Source organism: Cephus cinctus, unplaced genomic scaffold, assembly GCF_000341935.2.
Source record: "Cephus cinctus unplaced genomic scaffold, Ccin1 Ccin1_scaffold0269, whole genome shotgun sequence".
Classification (NCBI taxonomy): Eukaryota; Metazoa; Arthropoda; class Insecta; order Hymenoptera; family Cephidae; genus Cephus; species Cephus cinctus.
Window position 1 is genome coordinate 14,361 of NW_014332979.1, and position 8,782 is coordinate 23,142.

Sequence of the window (8,782 nt, forward strand, 5' to 3'; positions counted from 1 at the left end):
GGGGTGCCTAACCGTAGCGTTTCACTGTGCTTTATCTCTGTCCCTTGTGGCTGGCCCACACGAGACAGCAGTTGCTCGTTTCACTCAGGAAACCGTTTGCTTCCTCAGATCCTGGAGATAAGGTTTGTGTGATTATAACGGGTGGCCGGTTTTCAAGTGTAAAGAAAACTTCGAGCACGCAACGCACGATCACCTTTTTCTTGTTTTTCAAACGCTGTAATATTCGGACAAATTACGTCCCAATGACGCAACAGTTGCTGAACAAATTTTCATAAACTTTTTCAAGAGACGATAAACCGTTCCACGATTTTTCGAACACCCGGCACATACCCAATATCCGTGCTCTATTATCTCACGGGACACATTATCTCAGGAAGACACTTCAAGGATCCTTTTACCTTGAAAGGATCTACGTGCCGAAGTGGACGGTGTCTGGTATATTTTAGAAGGATCCCAGGACATTTTATTCGCACGATAATTCTCCCTGGATAATCAAATTTCAAAATCCGGACCATCCACTCTGCCATTGTACTGTGAAGTTTTAAAGTCATGTATATCCTTAATGTGCACCAACAGGATAAAGGATCGGCATATATATATTTTTTTTCATCGGTGCTGAGTGTAGAGATCTTTATTTATACTTTTTGTTATTCTCTCTTTTTTTTTTTCAAAGACCTTTTCCTTTGCCTCGAAAAATCCTTATTGATAATCAGCCATTTTTCACGTCCTTCGTTCATGCTCTCCTGCGTTCCCTCAGTCCTTATAACAGGCTTATCCCAACCAAACAGGACCCTCGTCGGTAGGGTCGTTTTCATCCTTTTTTTTACCGACCATGAATTATTTATTCACGAGTATCGGGACCACTCCCTCGAACCGAGTGTCAAGGATGACCCCAATTTTCCGGACAGTGCCTTACCTATTATTTCCGTATCGTGCAATAGGCAGTCTCGTGCAATTTGGCAGTCTCAGCAGCGGGTTGGCCAATTAGACACCCCCCAATGATATATTCACAGGATATATATGAGCCACCGTAATGGAATTTAAGAGGGAACGTATTTTCAGTCGTTGTAAAGTACGCGAGTATAATTACATGAAAAAAAAATGAGGCTAATCTATTTTCGTAGTGACAGCGATGTCGCGACGTTTAAGGCGAGCTTCTATTTTCGAGGATGCATTCCACCCCGGTCACCCTATAGATGGAAAACTTGGACGACTGGAGTTTTCAAGAGAATAAAACAAAATGTAAAACAAAGCTCGATACTGAAAGTGAAAAAAAAAGAGAATGTAAAAAAAATACCATATATTAAACAACCCCATCTCGAGCTCACACTTGATGCGCGCGACGCATCCGAATGCACTTTCCTTAATTTGCCCCAAAATACCGCAACGTCATATCACCGTACATACAACGTTTATTTCCATACTGGAGACATACAATAATTTTCCATTCACCCGGAACGAACTGTGGTCGACGTTCGTTGCGACTGCGGTTGCGCCAGGAGAATTTAACGAAAACGACCAAGAAAAAGGACGAATCAATATCTATGTCTATCTATATCTATATCTATCTAATAAATCAATATCTCCTGACGACTTCCTTCCGGAAGTGCTGACCACACACACTTACTGAAATGCAATATCAGCCCGTGAAAGTCGAAGAACATACAAACAGACAGACGATGGTGCGTCAAGGCGGCAGTGTGTATTAGCCCGTTCGTAAAACCGGAAAGAGACACATAGGAAAAGGCCCTGACTGTGGCACGGAGAGAAGCGGAAGTGGAAGCAGAGGGATTGGATTCGTTAGGCAAACCCGTATTAAAACCACAGCAAAAACGACATCGTTACCGTAACTTCTCGGTTCCGAGCACATAACGTTTACGAGACGCCAGGTTACCGTCTCGGAAAGGCTTCCCAGTACGCACGATACTAAATAATTATGGTGCCCCGTTATCAGGTGTCGGATGTTAACTTTTTTACACGACGTCGGGGCTCCTTGCTATTCGTAAGCCGTTAAATCGAAGCGTGACTGACCCTACGAGTTAATCAGGACACCCATCGTACAGCATCATGAAAAAGAGAACTTAATATGGGACACGTGACCATACCCGATCGGCATAGCGTATATTACCGTTAACACGCGTATGTATGTTCTACTATCCCAGAAATATTATATTTTCATGCAGCTATCGCGTAGGACCTATACGTTGACACGTATAGGTATACGCAATGGGGTAAATAATGAAAATACGAAATATTTGTGTATCCACCGTTATTTCCTCGTTACACATGTACAGGTCACCCGGTTGACCTTCGTGACTCCTAAATTGTGTAAGATAGTGAAAACTTTTTTCGGGCTGTATTGCTGTGAGCACGTAGGTATCGGAGGCGACCTATGACCTTAAAGAATTTTTTGCCTGTGACCAACAACGCGACGTGTTACCGCTCGTACGCCATTATCGTCGACTAATCGACCAAACGAGAATCAACAATGGCTGTAGAGAAGCTTCGTATTTTCTCGGGTACAAAAGGCATCGTGAAGACTTTTGGTTATGTCGAGATAAAAGGTAGTAAGGGTGCGTACACACGAGTCGAGGGCAATAATGGTACACGTACGGGAAAGGGATGCGTTTATGCAGAGAGAAAGAGAGACGGAGTGAAATAAGGGATGACAAAAGGTGGGGAAACTCTCAAGGGATATTTTTGAGGGTTGCCTTCTTTTTTGCTCTCTTTCTTTCCGAAGGAAATCAATCGTCTGGAAATATATCGACTTCCTTTTAACGAAGTGCGCGAAGTCTGTCGGTCTACAAAGGCCATTTGCTTCTTGCCGGTTCGTAGAAACTCGTACGCACTCGGGAATTGTATAGTTGGCGGACGCGGCGCGCGAGGGGTTGCGAATATAAAAAATTGTTACGGGTCTAGTAGTCAATCCCATGACGCGCAACCCTTTCTTTGATTTCCCTCCCTCATTTATCTCTCAGTGCGGCTCGAATACACGAACGAGACACGAGTCATTTATTTTACGGACACTTTGGGCTGCTCGCTATTGTGTTTTTCGTATGCTGCGTCCTGACGATACTAATCCTTACGCTCGTGCACATACGTTAGCTCGACTGTGACGTCACACGTACGGGGAGCATCTTGCTTTGGTGGGATACCGTGAGGCTTCGCTGGAAAAAGCATTATGGAATTTTTTATTTTTAACCTCCACGGTTCTCGAGCGACGTCCAGCGAATTTGAATTTCGCGGGAAAATGCGCGCATAGTATCGCAAATGCGAGCGCATCGACATACGATGCGGCTATACGAAGATCACACGCAGCATTACTATGTATGAGTCAAGAAAATTGAGAAAAAAGCTATCTTCGCAACGTTAAAACAAACTGATGACTTTTAGTGGCAATCGTGCGAGATACTTTATTATAAAATAATTGTTGTTTTTTTTCAATCGATCATCGACGCTCAATTAAAAATATTAAGTCGGATTCCACGATAGAGATTAATGGGTCACGTTTAATCATGTCACGCACGGCTCTCGTGGGCGTTGACCACCACGTGGTTTCTCTGGATATCTGAAAGGATCGATAAATTTCATAGAAAAGTCACGATTCATCGAAAGAGTTCGATCCTCTCCTTCCAGCCGAATAATACACGTGAATTGCATGTACACCTGTGGTGCTGGGTGCGTAGCCTGATTTCTCAAGCATATTTTAAAAAATTCACAAGAGCTCGAGATTTCTTTGTGAAAGGACCTATAGTCCCGGGCAATCGTGCCGAAAATAAAAGGGCCTGTACGAAGTAAAGACCACGGGTCGGAATGGTTGTATATTTCTTTAAGGCGGTCTAGATTCGAGCACGGCGAGGACGGAGGCCGACGCTTGAAAATAAACACGCGGAGAACTCCCTCGTAGGGTTAAAACACTATAGCAGGGACTGTACGTATAGTCTGGGCTACACGTACGGAAGTATGGCTGTGACATGTAAATGAACGAGAAGAAGAAGAAAAGGGGAGCTGAAAAAGATGTGGATGGAAGCAAATGGAGAACTTCTAAGAGAGTAACGGACGACTGGACGAATGGTTGGACAGTCGAGCATTCATATGTAACATGTGTTCGACGGGTGGATCATCTTCGGATGAAGAAGCCGTAGAAATTGTCTAATTGATCAGAAAATTTTGCTGAAACGGGAAAAATGATCGTGGGAATGTGACTGTGGACAATCTCGTAAACAGTTTCTTGCGATTGAATAAAAAAAAATTTATCGAAAATTTTTTTGTCAATATGAAATCTGAATACATAATTCTAAAAAAAAAAAAAAAATGGCAAGGAAAACAACTGATAGTGTCATTTTACAATTGGCACTTGCTTATCGTTAAAAAAATTAATAAAAAATAATTTTGTATTCTTATTACTATCTCAAGAGATGCTGAGTGAACAGATGTGGATATGATAGGTTTTTTTCAATCATCGACAATGATTATTTTTTTTTTCTTATAAAAAAGCAGATGGTGCTGAATGAAAGAGTACTTCTTATCCGAGCTGAACAAATTTTCGAAGGATATTATACCGGCTAGGACGTCCTGATAGATCGATCGTGAATGACTAGCGAGAAATTCGAATTAGCAGACGAGTCTAAGAAAAATGAGGTACAGCCCACGAAAGTGTGCCGCGTGGACACGAAGGCTGAGGTAAATAAAAAGGAAAGAAAGTTAGGCAAGAAAAGTCGGTAAAAGAAGGGAAATATCTTGCAACGGTCGCAGGATCCTGCACGAATCGAAGATCATTTATTAGGCTGTTATGCGTGTCAGGATGATCGACGAGCTCGATTACAAAGGATCATTGTTGATCAACGTCCTACCCTAAGGTACAACAAAGGTATCGAGAGACGACAAAGGATTTGTTTACCCTAAAAATTATCAGGATGCTGCGCAGAATGGGCGTTTCTTACGGGACTCAGCATCCTGCTGCAGGACCTCCCCAAGTGCAAGGTCTCAGCCAGCTTCGCCCCTGTTGCGCCATTCGATTGCTATTAAAAGAATCAGAAGTCGAGTGAGTCCTTCCGCAGGATCTGGCACAAATAGCAAGCTACCGTTGGAAAGTCCAAGGACATCGTGAGAGCAGCGTCAGACGACAGAGATGCGTTGGCAAAGACGAAACCCGTCGAACTGACTAAATCCTTATTAATGATCTTGCTAATTGATTCGTCACAAGGTCCTTGGTGTCCTGGGAATTCGGACCAAAGGATACGACCGCGACGAATTTATCCTTGTTAATGGCCCACCATCAGGAAAAGGGCACACCCATAAATACGTAATATCCATTTCGTCGATTAATATCACTTTTAATCGACTGATCAAATATCGTTAGAAAAGTTGCCCCGTCAGTCTGGTGTCGTCGCAATATTTTTTTTTTATATGAAAAATAAAAAATTTTCAAACGAACATCTAGGAAAAATCTTTTCAATCTACTGTCAATTAAACAAATCTTTTCTTTGACTTATTCGAACACCCGGTCACTTCGCATTTTTCAGGAGCCCCCATTATATCATCCGACATTTGCCTCGCACTCGAGTAACCGTTTTCCATTGAAATCGATTTAACAAGATCGATTTTCGAGGCCTTTCAGTAAACGTAACCGACTTCAAATCGTACGTGAGCACAGAGTACGTACGGGTTCTATACACGGAACGAACACGTATGTACAACTAAGTGCACGTATTACGCAATCCCTTCTCTTTTATCAGTTCACCAACTGCTCTTTTCTCTCTCTCTCTCTCTCTCTCTCTCTCTCTCTCTCTCTCTCTCTTTCATCTTATTGTCGGTCATTAGGCTTACGCACATTTTCCCATGATCGACGAGACCGCTCATTGCCTTATTAAGACGTTCCCAGTTCCGTCCCTCCATGGGGTACCATACCGTCCCCATGGGGGTGTCTACTGGCTATGTGGCTATTCGTGCGGGTATGTAACACGATACCAACTGAAGAAAACTTTTCAAACCCCCTCGTCGTACAGCTCTCCCTTTTTCTAGGTTGCCTAAACGAGGTCGCTTAGATACTAACCGTACCCAAGGAATTCTGGGTATTTTGGCAAAACCGAATTAGCCTTCTTTCCAAATATTTTGAAAGGTCCTACACGCTCTGCGTTCTCAAAACTTTGCACGTGCTGTGAGGCACGTCGCGCGCGATAGCCAACATTGAAAATATTTTTTCGAACTAGCAAAACATTGAAATTGAATTTTTCGAACTTTCAAAATCTTTTTCAATGTCCATTTCTATACGTCTATATTCATGACTCGTTTTCAATGTTCCACGCACGTTTTTGAAATACCAAAATGGCAACTCCACGTCACACTGACATACTCGTCAAGATGCACTGTGGCCTCTTCACAAGTCACGAGACTACCCGAGTACCGAGAATCACAACGTACGACACGCGCAGACGGAGTCATACAGAGATTGGACCGAACACAGTTATACTAACCCAATTAAAGAAATAATGCCTTATTATTTCAGTGGAGTGTCGGTTTACACGACCGCGAAAAAACATTGACTTCAACAAACTACATAGAGAACTGGGAAGAAAGATACGTAAAGACAAAACGCATAAACCATACTGTCCGTCACGATTTCCTGACGTCGGACTATTTGCGAAAGATATAAAATACGGCGCACTTTTCTGCTGTTTCCGTTTTAACAATAATTACCTCTCGCCATTTGGCACTACAGTCTCGTCCGCATTAACCGTAAATAGAGCTACTATTGGTGCAGCGTGACAAGGAAGAAAGGTGGCCGAGTGGAAGACAGAGAGGAAAGGAAAAAAAAAAAAGAAAACAAGAAGAGCCGTTGTAAGTGCACGAGCAAAGCCAAATCCCACGGAGCATACAGAGACGCACCTATAGACGTCCCAGGGCCGTACGAATGTAAATCCTCTACCTTGTTACATTCTATGCGGATCCCGGAACCCTTGACCGTCGTCATAGCTTCCATTCATCGCAATCGCTTACTGTGCAAATTGCACTACTCCCGGGAAGTAACGTCTTAGAAGACTTTCAAGCACGGTTGTTTTTTTCTACCGATAAATATCTATACAGGGACGTCACCTTGTTCGACTGAACACGGGGTATAGATTAACCTTCTTACGTTTTCTGTATATTGAACCACCGCGATAAGTGGACCACCGTGACGATAAAACTTCACTGATAGACACTATATATTTTTTTCAAGATAAATTTATTAAAATATTCTCTAGGTACAAGATGTTTCAAAATAATCAATTTCCCAGCTTCGCACGAGGCTATTTCTATGACGTAAAGCAGTTTAGATGCAACGGATATTTGCATGTGTTTTTTTTGGTGCGGTATCAAGATTTTACATCTCTTTTTTTTAAGACGAATACAATGAAGAGATTGTCGGGTTTTAATCGGGCTACATGGTGTTTGAAACTGCTTCTATCGGATATAGCAGTATTGTCCAGGCAACGGACAGGGTGTTTAATTCCCCGTAACTAATGCGCTGCTGAGATTCGAACGGGTTGCGCGGTGTTACTGCATCAATAAACACTGTTCAAGGCACACATCGACAAGCCACGTTCGAGGTAAACGAGAGAAATTAAATGAGTCAAGAGAAATACGTTGCCGCATGCGGAGAGAGTAAGTTAAATTAATTAATGTCTGTCACAGTTAACACGCAGCTAGATGGGTTGTCCCGTTAATTGGTCGACTAATAACCTTATCGATGAATTTTATCTGTCTTTTGAGATAAAAAAAATTAATTTTCAAAATCGAAAAGAAACATTTGAATTCTATCGGATTCGTTAGGGTGATTCATAGTTCCCTTGAACCAACAAGCTTTAAGCTATATGTAGGTATAACGATTGATACGAAAGGTCAAAGTTGAAGGCAATAGAAACATTATTCTCGCTTTTAACTCAGGATCGATATGTATCATGGCGACCAGAATAGAATAAGGAGGAATTATCCCGAAAGGGTTTTCCAGTCCTCGTATATACCTACTATATACGGGACTTGAGCATAAATTTTGAATTCCATACTGCGTGGCGATAAAGGGTTGCAATTCAAATCGCATTCAGGGAATTAAGAGGCCCATAATGGATCTATGTAGCCCTCGGTATACCGTTACAAAATTATTGTCGCAAGGTGTAGCATGCGTGCAGAGTAGGAACAACACGAGGACTATAATAGTCTCGAATTTCAAGATCTGCAGATTTCAAATCTTATTCAGAGGACTCGTACCTTCCGAGGGTTCATTCGCATTTAGTTTTTAAGGGAAAAGAGCGTTACTATATACAAAGGCACATGTGCATAGCCAGTCAAAAGTTTAAAACACAAATTTACTATTCGTTAATTCCATTTCTATCCTTGCAGCCGTCACCATTGTACAATTTGTTGTGCGATAATAATATATAATACTTGATATAACATTGTCAAATAACCTGACCTGCAATTCTTTCAAAGTAATACAAATACTAAAGTAAAATAATACCGAATACTAAAATAAATTTTAAAAATATAAACATCAAGTCAAACGATCCAAGGATCCGATAATCCTCATTCGTGTTATATTAAAGTATGCAAAATCCAAGAAATGTCTGTGAAAAAGTAAAATGTCACTTTTTACAATTTACATCAATTTTCCAACTGACATTTCTCGCGTTCCCAGATATCCCGTAGAGTTCGGCGTATAACGTCAACGTCTCGATAGGTCCTTCGGGTAGTGCCGTCCTTGCGGAATCGTATTACTAGACGGTGTAGAGTTCAGGACAACCCC

The 8,782-nt window shown here is 41.9% G+C and overlaps 1 protein-coding gene across 1 annotated transcript in view; it reads right to left on the reverse strand.

Moving 5' to 3' along the window:
• The window catches only part of LOC107266000, a 33,567-nt gene that overhangs the window by 12,603 nt on the left and 12,182 nt on the right, over positions 1-8,782 (reverse strand). The window lies entirely within an intron of this gene.